Raw genomic sequence first — 9,961 nt, forward strand, 5'->3', positions numbered from 1 at the left:
TCCTTTAGTGTCTTCCCACGAAACCCCTGAGTTCCATTTCCTCATCTGTAAAGTTAAGGAAAATGATATGAGGGTCTTTGAGATTCCTTTCTGATTTAAAAGTCTTTGGAACTATTCAAGGTGTGATGTACTCTGCTAAGACCCTTGTAGCACTAGCTAATGCTTTTACAACTTGGGGAGGTCCACGTTTCCCAGATGCATTGCAGAAGGTGGAGGCAATTACCCTGGGAAGCTGATGAAGGGCAAGGCAAATGGCATTGAGGAAATTATCCAGGCTTCGGATAAAGATGGGACACAATAAAGTGAACAGGATATGAAAACATTTGCAGCAGTTCTAAAGAGAAGGGCCTAGCTTAGTACGGTTTCCAAGTTTAAGTGCTGGATATATATATATATATGTATATATATATATATATATTTTTTTTTTTTTTCCTGGAGGGGGAGTTTGATCTTTAAAAAAATAGCAAACCCATGTGTTAAAATTGTGGCTATGGTTTCCACAAAGGTCAGCTGCAAGTTAGTAACTTCTGAAGGTGACTTAATTGCTTGGCTGGGCAATTATTTTGGATGGGAATCTTTGCCTAACCAGCCTTGGGAGACTTTTCTTGAAATGGAATTGAGTTCTACCTCAAAAACCTTGTCCTCACTTAACCCTGGGAAAAAGAGAGAGTCCCACAAAGCAGGGCAAGGAGAGTCTTGAAAGTGTAATTAATGTATACTTTAATGATTTGGCTGAAATACATTATGGGAATAATTTTCATTTTTAAATGATTTAATTTTTCCTCTTCTAGTGTAAAGGATTTAGCAGTTCCTGATTTTTTTTTTCTCCAGGGCATATTTGTAGGGTTCAGTTATGACCAGAAACCATTGTTCTTCCCCCTCACACCACACACCACTATAGGGAATATTGTCACACTCAGCCTTGACTGATTTTAGGGCACAGAAGTACGGCAGGAGTTTTAGGAACAGGGAAAGTGATGGAAGGGAAAATCAGGACATCAGAAGTCACCAATATGATTCAAATTAAAGTGAAGCTTTCAGAACAGAAGGTGTGGGAGCTTCATTTGGCAAAAGCAAGGATTCTGGAGCCAGACTGCTGAGTCCAACTTACCCCATACCAGCTGCATGACCTTAGGCAAGTGTTATTTGGCCTCTATGTATGTGTTTTCTCATCTATAAATTTGAGATAATAATGCCTGCTTCAGGGAGTTGTTCATATCACATGAGTTAAGAATGCAAAGTTCCTAGGGTAGTACCTGGCTTATAGGAAGTCTTGATAAAAGTTTTATATAGGAAAAGGAAAAGTTTTATATTCCATGTGCATATGTTATATTTATTTGTAGTACTTCTTCAAATACTAATGAGATCTTCACACATATAAGGATAACTATTGTATCAGTCAGGGTTCTCCAAAAACATGTGATCAATAGGAGACTATATATATAAGAGATATATTATTGTATATTTGGCATATATAAATTATTATATTTATTATATATCTATTTATTATTATAAGGAGAGAAGACATGATTATAGATGTAAAAAAAAAAAAATCTCCAGGGTAGACCAGCAGCCTGGAGAATGAGAAAGAGTCAGTGCTCCAGTTCTAGTTCAAAAGCCAAGATGGCAGAGAAGTAGGAGACCGAAATATCATTAGGTCCCAGGAGTTGAGCTAGTTATCAAACCATTCTGAACACCTATAAACTCAAATCAAAGAGAAGAAGAGCAGCAATTCTAGGAACATTGACTACTTTCTGGAAGGTAGGATGTGCAGAGAAGTGAATCTGAAGTGATGGGAAGACAGTGGGGGGAAGGGCCAGCTCCTGGCAAGCAGTGGAGTGATAGAGTACAAAATCAGAACTTTTAGAGGTCTACTCCACGAGGGACATCACTCAAAGGCTAAGTGGGGGGTGGAGCCCTCATGGGGACAGTGTGGTCTCAGGAACTGCAGGGTCAAAGAAAGACTGGGGTGTCTGAGTGTGACAGAGCTGCCAGGTATCAGTGCAGGGAAGCCAGCTATAGAAGTGAAGTGTGGAGTGAGCTCTCAGCTCAGGGTTACCTTAGACCATCATCCAAGGCACAGTTGGGCCACTGATCTTCCGGGAGGAGTGGAAGTGAGCATGCAGCAGGAATCCCCTGGGTTTGCAGACTCCAAAAGGGGCTGTGTGCTAGAGATAGAAATGTTCAGTCACAGACCAGGTGAGCATGGAGCGTGGCTGGAGACCAGGGAGATGGGAGAAATTGACTGCTTTTCTCTGAGGGCATATTGGGGAGTAAGGCCTGAAGCTCTCAGCTCCTACAGGCCAGAGATTGGGAGGCCGCCATTTTCATTCCTGTCCTCCAAAGCTGTATGGAAAACATTCAGGGAACAAAAGCTACCAAGAGCAAACCTGAGCAGATTACTTAGCCTGGCCCCTGGCAAGGGTGGGGCAATTCTGTCTCAGGGAAAAAAAATTTGAGAATCACTGCTACAGGCCCCTCCCCCAGAAGATCAGCAAGAACATCCAACCAAGACCAAGTTCACCGATCAATGAGAACTGCAGAACTCCAGAGCTAGGGGAAAGCAACACATAGAATTCATGGCTTTTTTCCCATGATCCTTTAGTCTTGCAAAGTTAAATTTTTTCTTATTCTATTTTTTTAACTTTTCCTCTTTCTTCTTCTCCTTTTTTTTTTTTTAAGATTTTATTTATTTATTTGACAGAGAGAGAAATCACAAGTAGGCAGAGAAGCAGGCAGAGAGAGACAGGGGAAAGCAGGCTCCCTGTTGAGCAGAGAGCCCGATGTAGGGCTCGATCCCAGGACCCTGAGATCATGACCTGAGCCGAAGGCAGAGGCTTAACCCACTGAGCCACCAAGGAGCCCCATCCTCTTTCCTCTTTTCACATTTTTAAACTATGTTATCTTAATAATACCTTTTTTTAAAAAATACTTTAAAATTGTCATTGTTATAGTCATATTTTAACCCTTCATTGTATTTAACCTTATTTTTTATATACATATAGGTTATTTTTTCTTTAAAATTTTGGGATACAATTTCTTCTAATAAATCAAAATATACCCTAAATCTAGCACCTGGCTTTGTTCTAGTCTCCAGCCGGATCACATTCTCTCATCTTTTTTTAAATTTTTCCAACCAATTTATCTTATCAATTCCTTTTTTAGAATCCTTTTAAATTTTCATCTTTACTTTCATATTCATACCTTCATCATGTTTACCCTTATTTGTGTGTGTGTATACATATACATATATATACATATATATATACTTTCGTACATCTTTACTTTCGTATTCATACCTTCATCATGTTTACCCTTATTTGTGTGTGTGTGTGTATATATATATATATATATATACATTTTCTTTAAAATTTTGGGAGGTAGTTTCCTCTAAGAGACCAGAATACACCCAAAATCAAGTGGGTGGCTCTGTTCTATTCACCAGTCTAATACATATATTTTTTTTATTTTTTACTTTTACTTTTCCCCCTTTCTTCTCCCCCTGGTTTCGGGTCTCTTCTCATTTGGTTAGCATATATTTTTCTGGAGTCTTTGCCACCCATTTAGTATTTTATTCTCTCATTCATATATTCTTATCTGGATGAAATGACAAGGTGGAAAAACTCACCACAAAAAAAAAAAAAATAACAAGAGGCAGTACTGAAGACTAGGGACATAATCAATATGGACATTGGTACTATGTTAGAACTAGAGTTCAAAATGATGATTATCAAGGTGCTAGCTGGGCCCAAAAACGGCATGGAAGATATTAGAGAATCCCTTTCTAGAGAAACACAATCTCTTTCTAGAGAAATAAAAGAACTAAAATCCAACCAAGTTGAAATATAAAAGCTATTAATGAGGTACAATAAAAAATGGAGGCTCTTACTGCTAGGATAAATGATGCAGAAGAGAGAATTAGTGATACAGAAGCCCAAATGATGGAGAATAAAGAAGCTGAGCAAAAGAAAGATGAACAACTACTGGACCATGAGTGGAGCATTCAAGAAATAAGTGATACCATAAGACGAAACAATATTAGAATCATTGGGATCCCAGAAGAAGAGAGAGAGGGGAAGAAACTATACTGGAGCATATTATAGTAGAGAATTTCCCTAATACAGCAGAAGGAACAAGCATCAAAATCCAGGAGGGACAGAGAACCCCCCTCAAAATCAATAAAAATAAGTCCACACCCTGTCATCTAATAGTAAAACTTACAAATCTTAGTGACAAAGAGAAAATCCTGAAAGCACCTCAGAACAGAGGTCTGTAATGTACAATGGTAGAAATATCAGCCTGGCAGCAGACTTATCCACAGAGACCTGGCAGGCCAGAAAGGACTGGCATGACATATTCAGAGCACTAAATGAGAAAAATATGCAGCCAAGAATAATATATCCAGCTAGGCTGTCATTGGAAATAGAAGAAGAGATAAAAAGCTTCCACGACAAACAAAAATTAAAAGAATTTGCAAACACCAAATCAGCCCTACAGGAAATATTGAAAGGGGTCCTCTAAGCAAAGAGAGAGCCTAAAAGCAATAGACCAGAAAGGAATAGAGACAATGTACAGTAACAGTCACCTTACAGGCAATATAATGTCACTAAATTAATATCTTTCAATAGTTACCCTGAATGTAAATGGGCTAAATGCCCCAATCAAAAGACACAGGGTATCAGAATGGATAAAAAAACAAGATCCCCCTCCCAAAAAAACCAAGACCCATCAATATGTTGTCTTTAAGAAATTCATTTTAGACCCAAAGACTCATTTCAGACCCAAAGACCTCCAGATATAAAGTAAGGGGGTGGAAAATTATTTATTTGATGTTCATGCTAATGGACATCAAAAGAAAACTGGGGTGGCAATCCCTATACCAGATAAATTAGATTTTAAGCCAAAGACAGTAATAAGAGACAAGGAAGGACACTCTATCATACTTAAAGGATCTGTCCAACAAGAAGATCTAACAATTTTAAATATCTATGCCCCTAACAAGGGAGCAGCCAATTATATAAACCAATTAATGACAAAATCAAAGAAACACATCAACAATAATACAATAATAGTAGGGGACTTTAACACCCCCCTCACTGAAACGGTCAGATCATCCAAGCAAAAGAGCAACAAGGAAATAAAGGCCTTAAATGACATAATGGATCAGATGGACATCACAGATATATTCAGAACATTCAATCCCAAAGCAACAGAATACACATTCTTCTCTAGTGCATATGGAACATTCTCCAGAATAGATCACATCCTGGGTAAAAAATCAGGTCTCAACTGGTACCAAAAGATTGGGACCATTCCTTGCATATTTTCAGACCACAATGTTCTGAAGCTAGAACTCAATCACAAGAGGAAATTTGGAAAGAACCCAAATACATGGAGGCTAAAGAGCATCCTACTAAAGAATGAATGGGTCAACCAGGATTTTAAAGAAGAATTGAAAAAAAATTTATGGAAACAAATGAAAATGAAAACACAACTGTTCAAAAATCTGTGGGACACAGCAAAGGCAGTCCTGAGAGTAAAGTATATAGCTATACAAGCCTTTCTCAAGAAACAAGAAAGGTCTCAAATACATGACCTAACCCTACACCTAAAGGAGCTGGAGAAAGAACAACAAAGAAAGCCTAAACCCAGCAGGAGAAGAGAAATCATGAAGATCAGAGCAGAAATCAGTGAAATAGAAACCAAAAGAACAGTAGAACAAATCAAAGAAACTAGGAGCTGGTTCTTTGAAAGAATTAATAAGGTTGACAAGCCCCTAACCAGACTTATCAAAAAGAAAAGAGAAAGGACCCAAATTAATAAAATTATGAAAGAAAGAGGAGAGATCACAACCAACACCAAAGAAATACAAACAATTATAAGAACATATTATGAGCAACTATAAGCCAGCCAATTTGACAATCTGGAAGAAAGGGATGCATTCCTAGAAACATATAAACTACCACAACTGAACCAGGAAGAAATAGAAAACCTGAACAGACCCATAATAAGTAAGGAGATTGAAACAGTCATCAAAAATCACCCAACAGGGGGCACCTGGGTGGCTCAGTGGGTTAAAGCCTCTGCCTTCAGCTCAGGTCATGGTCCCAGAGTCCTGGGATCAAGCCCCACATCCTGCTCTCTGCTCAGCGGGGAGCCTGCTTTCTCCTCTATCTCTCTACCTGCCTCTGCCTACTTGTGATCTCTGTCTGTCAAATACATAAATAAAATCTTTTTAAAAAATCACCCAACAGAGTTGCCTGAGTGGCTCAGTGGGTTAAAGCCTCTGCCTTCAGCTCAGGTCATGATCCCAGGGTCCTGGGATGGAGCCCCGCATTGGGCTCTCTGCTCAGTGGGGAGCCTTCTTCCCCTTCTCTCTCTGCCTGCCTCTCTACCTACTTGTGATCTCTGTCAAATAAATAAATAAAATCTTTTTTTTTAATCACCCAATAAACAAGAACCCAGAACCAGACAGCTTCCCAGGGGAATTCTACCAAACATTTAAAGAAGAATTAATACCTATTCTCCTGAAACTGTTCCAAAAAATAGAAATGGAAGGAAAACTCCCAAACTCATTTTATGAGGCCAGCATCACCTTTATCCACAAACCAAACAAAGACCCCATCAAAAAGGAGAATTACAGACCAATATCCTTGATGAACACAGACACAAAAATTCTTGCCAAAATACTAGCCAATAGGAGCCAACAATACTACATTAAAAGGATTATTCACCAGACCAAGTGGGATTTATTCCAGAACTGCAAGGTTGGTTCAACATCCGCAAATCAATCAATGTGATACAATACATCAATAAAAGAACAACAACCATATGATACTCAATAGATGCTGAAAAAACATTTGACAAAGTACAGCATCCTTTCTTGATCAAAACTTATGAAAGTGTAGGGATAGAGTGTACATACCTCAATATCATCAAAGCCATCTATGAAAAACCCACCATGAATATCATTCTCAATGGAGAAAAACTGAGAGCTTTTCCCCTAAGGTCAGGAATATGGCAGGGATGTCCACTATCACCACTGCTATTCAACATAGTGCTGGAAGTCCTAACCTCAGCAATCAGAGAACAAAAAGAAATTAAAGACATCCAAATAGGCAAAGAAGAAGTCAAACTGATTCTTTGCAGATAATGTGATACTCTATGTGGAAAACCCAAAAGACTCCACTCCAAAACTGCTAGAACTCATACAGAAAATCAATAAAGCATCAGGATATAAAATTAATGCACAGAAATCAGTTTCATTTCTACATACCAACAGCAAGACAGAAGAAAGAGAAATTAAGGAGTTTATCCCATTTACAATTGCACCCAAAACCATAGGATACCTAGGAATAAACCTAACTGAAGAGACAAAGAATTGGTACTCAGCAAACTCTGAAGTACTCATGAAAGAAATTGAGGAAGATACAAAGAAACGGAGAATGGGTATTAACCTAAAGATAAAAATATAGTGATCTGAAGGGGCACGTGTACCTGATTATTTAGAACAGCAATGTCAGCAATAGCCAAACTATGGAAAGAACCTGAATGTCCATCAACAGATGAATGGATCAAGGAGATATGGTATATAGATGCAATGAAATACTATGCAGCCATCAAAAGAAATGAAATCTTGCCATTTGCAATGACATGGATGGAACTAAAAGGTATTTTCTGAGTGAAATAAGTCAATCAGAGAAGGACAATTATCATATGATCTCTCTGATAGGAGGAACTTGAGAGGCAGGTCAGGGGGTGGTGAGGGGTGGGGGGAAAATGACACAAGATGGCATCAGGAGGGAGACATACCGGAAGAGACTCTTAATCTTACAAAACAAACTGAGGGTTGCTGGGGGGTGAGGAGGTAGGGAGAGGGTTGTTGGGTTATGGACATTGGAGAGGGTATGTGCTATGGTGAGTGCTGTGAAATGTGTAAGCCTGATGATTCACAGACCTGTACCCCTGGGGCAAATAATACATTATATGTTAATAAAAATAATTTTTTTAAAAAGCTAACTGCTGGGAAATTCCCACAACTCAGAAAGGTGGGTCTTTTCTGTTCTGCTTAAGCGTTCACCTAATTGGATGAGGCCTGGTCACATTATGAAGGGAAATATGCTCTAGCCAAAGGCCACTTATTTAATTGTTAATCTCATCCAGAAATGCTTTAATGGAGGGACACCTGGGTGGCTCAGTCGGTTAAGCCTCTGCCTTCGGCTCAGGACATGATGCCAAGGTCCTGGGATCAAGTCCCGCATTGGGCTCCTTGCTCAGTGAGGAGTCTGCTTCTCTCTCTGCCTCTGCCTGCCGCTCTGCCTGCTTGTGCTGTCTCTCTCCCTGACAAACAGATAAATAAATAAAATCTTAAAAAAAAAAATAAGTGCTCTAATGGAAACACCCCGAATTATGTTTGACCATCTGAGCATTGAGGCCCAGCTAAACTAATACATAGAATTAATCATTGCAACTATTATCAAATAAGCAGAAAACAGCAAGTGTTGGCAAGGATGTGGAAAAACTGGAACCCCTATGTGTTGCTGGTAGGAGTAGAAAATGGGACTATGGCTGTGGAAAATTGTATGGTGGCTCCTTGGAAAATTAAATGGAATTATCATTTGATTAGCAATTCCACTTCTGGGTATAGACACAAAAGAATAGAAAGCAGGGACTGGAACAGATATTTGTATAATTGTGTTCATGGCAGCATAATTTACAGTAGCCAAAAGGTAAGAACCTCTCTCCCCAAATAATTGGTATCCCCAACATCTACTCCAGTCAGAGGCGAGGTAGCCACCTGCCTTGGACCCACACTCTGGCAATAATCACAGACTTTCAAATTATAATAATAATAGCTAATACTTATATATAATCTGGCCCAATTACTGTGTAACAGAAACGTACGCATTCTGTGTTTCACATGTATTAACTTATTTTAGTACAATAATCCTATGAGTTAAATACTATTATTACCAGTCCTTTTTATAGGTGGAAAAACCGAGGCACACACTGATTTCATATACTAAGAAAATGACAGTCTGGGATACCAATCCAGCCACATCTGACTCAAATTCCATGCTCTTCACCAGCGTACATTACTCCACATTATTATCACTTAGACAAGTGATCCTCAACATGTGACCACAGGGTGGCCATTGACACTAATGCAAGGGGCCTGTGGATGCGGATGGTAGGCAGGCATAATCTTTCAACAAATACAGAATGCCTGAGACATTGGTGTACAAATATTTTTTCAAATATATAGATTTGAAAACAATATATATATATATCTGTATATATATACAGATGCTGCTGTGAAGAATAAAACATCAATTCAATTTAAAAATACAGAATACAGGGGCGCCTGGGTGGCTCAGTAGGTTAAAGCCTCTGCCTTTGGCTCAGGTCATGATCCCAGGGTCCTGGGATCGAGCCCTGCGTCGGGCTCTCTCTCTCTGCCTGCCTCTCTGCCTACTTGTGATCTCTCTTTCTCTCTGTCAAATAAATAAAATCTTTTTAAAATTTTTTTTAAAAAATACAGAATACATTGTGGCTTTTACTCACTATATAGTTTCTTGATCACTGATAAAAAGGAAAAATCAAAACCCATAGTGACATATTCAATTACAGTCTTCTTTTCGCCTCGTTTGGAGACGCTGGTAGATTTGCTTTTTCCTAATATTTTAGAGAAACATAAATAAGAATAAGCAAGTGTAAATTCTTCTAAACAAAGGGGAATGAAAAAATTTTTTTAATCGAAGCATAATATCTATAGAGAAAAGTACACCTATTAGAGAGGAACATAGCTGGGCAAATTTTCATAAACTGAAACCACAGTGTAACCAGCCCCCCAGATAGGAATAAGAACATTGCCAGTGTCCAGAAGATTCTTCCTGCTTCTCACGGTCACTAGTCAGCTCCCTTCAGGTGTAGCCATTTGTAGCAGATAGAATTGTGTCTC

The sequence above is a fragment of the Mustela nivalis genome, assembly GCF_964662115.1.
Source record: "Mustela nivalis genome assembly, chromosome: 7".
Taxonomy (NCBI): Eukaryota; Metazoa; Chordata; class Mammalia; order Carnivora; family Mustelidae; genus Mustela; species Mustela nivalis.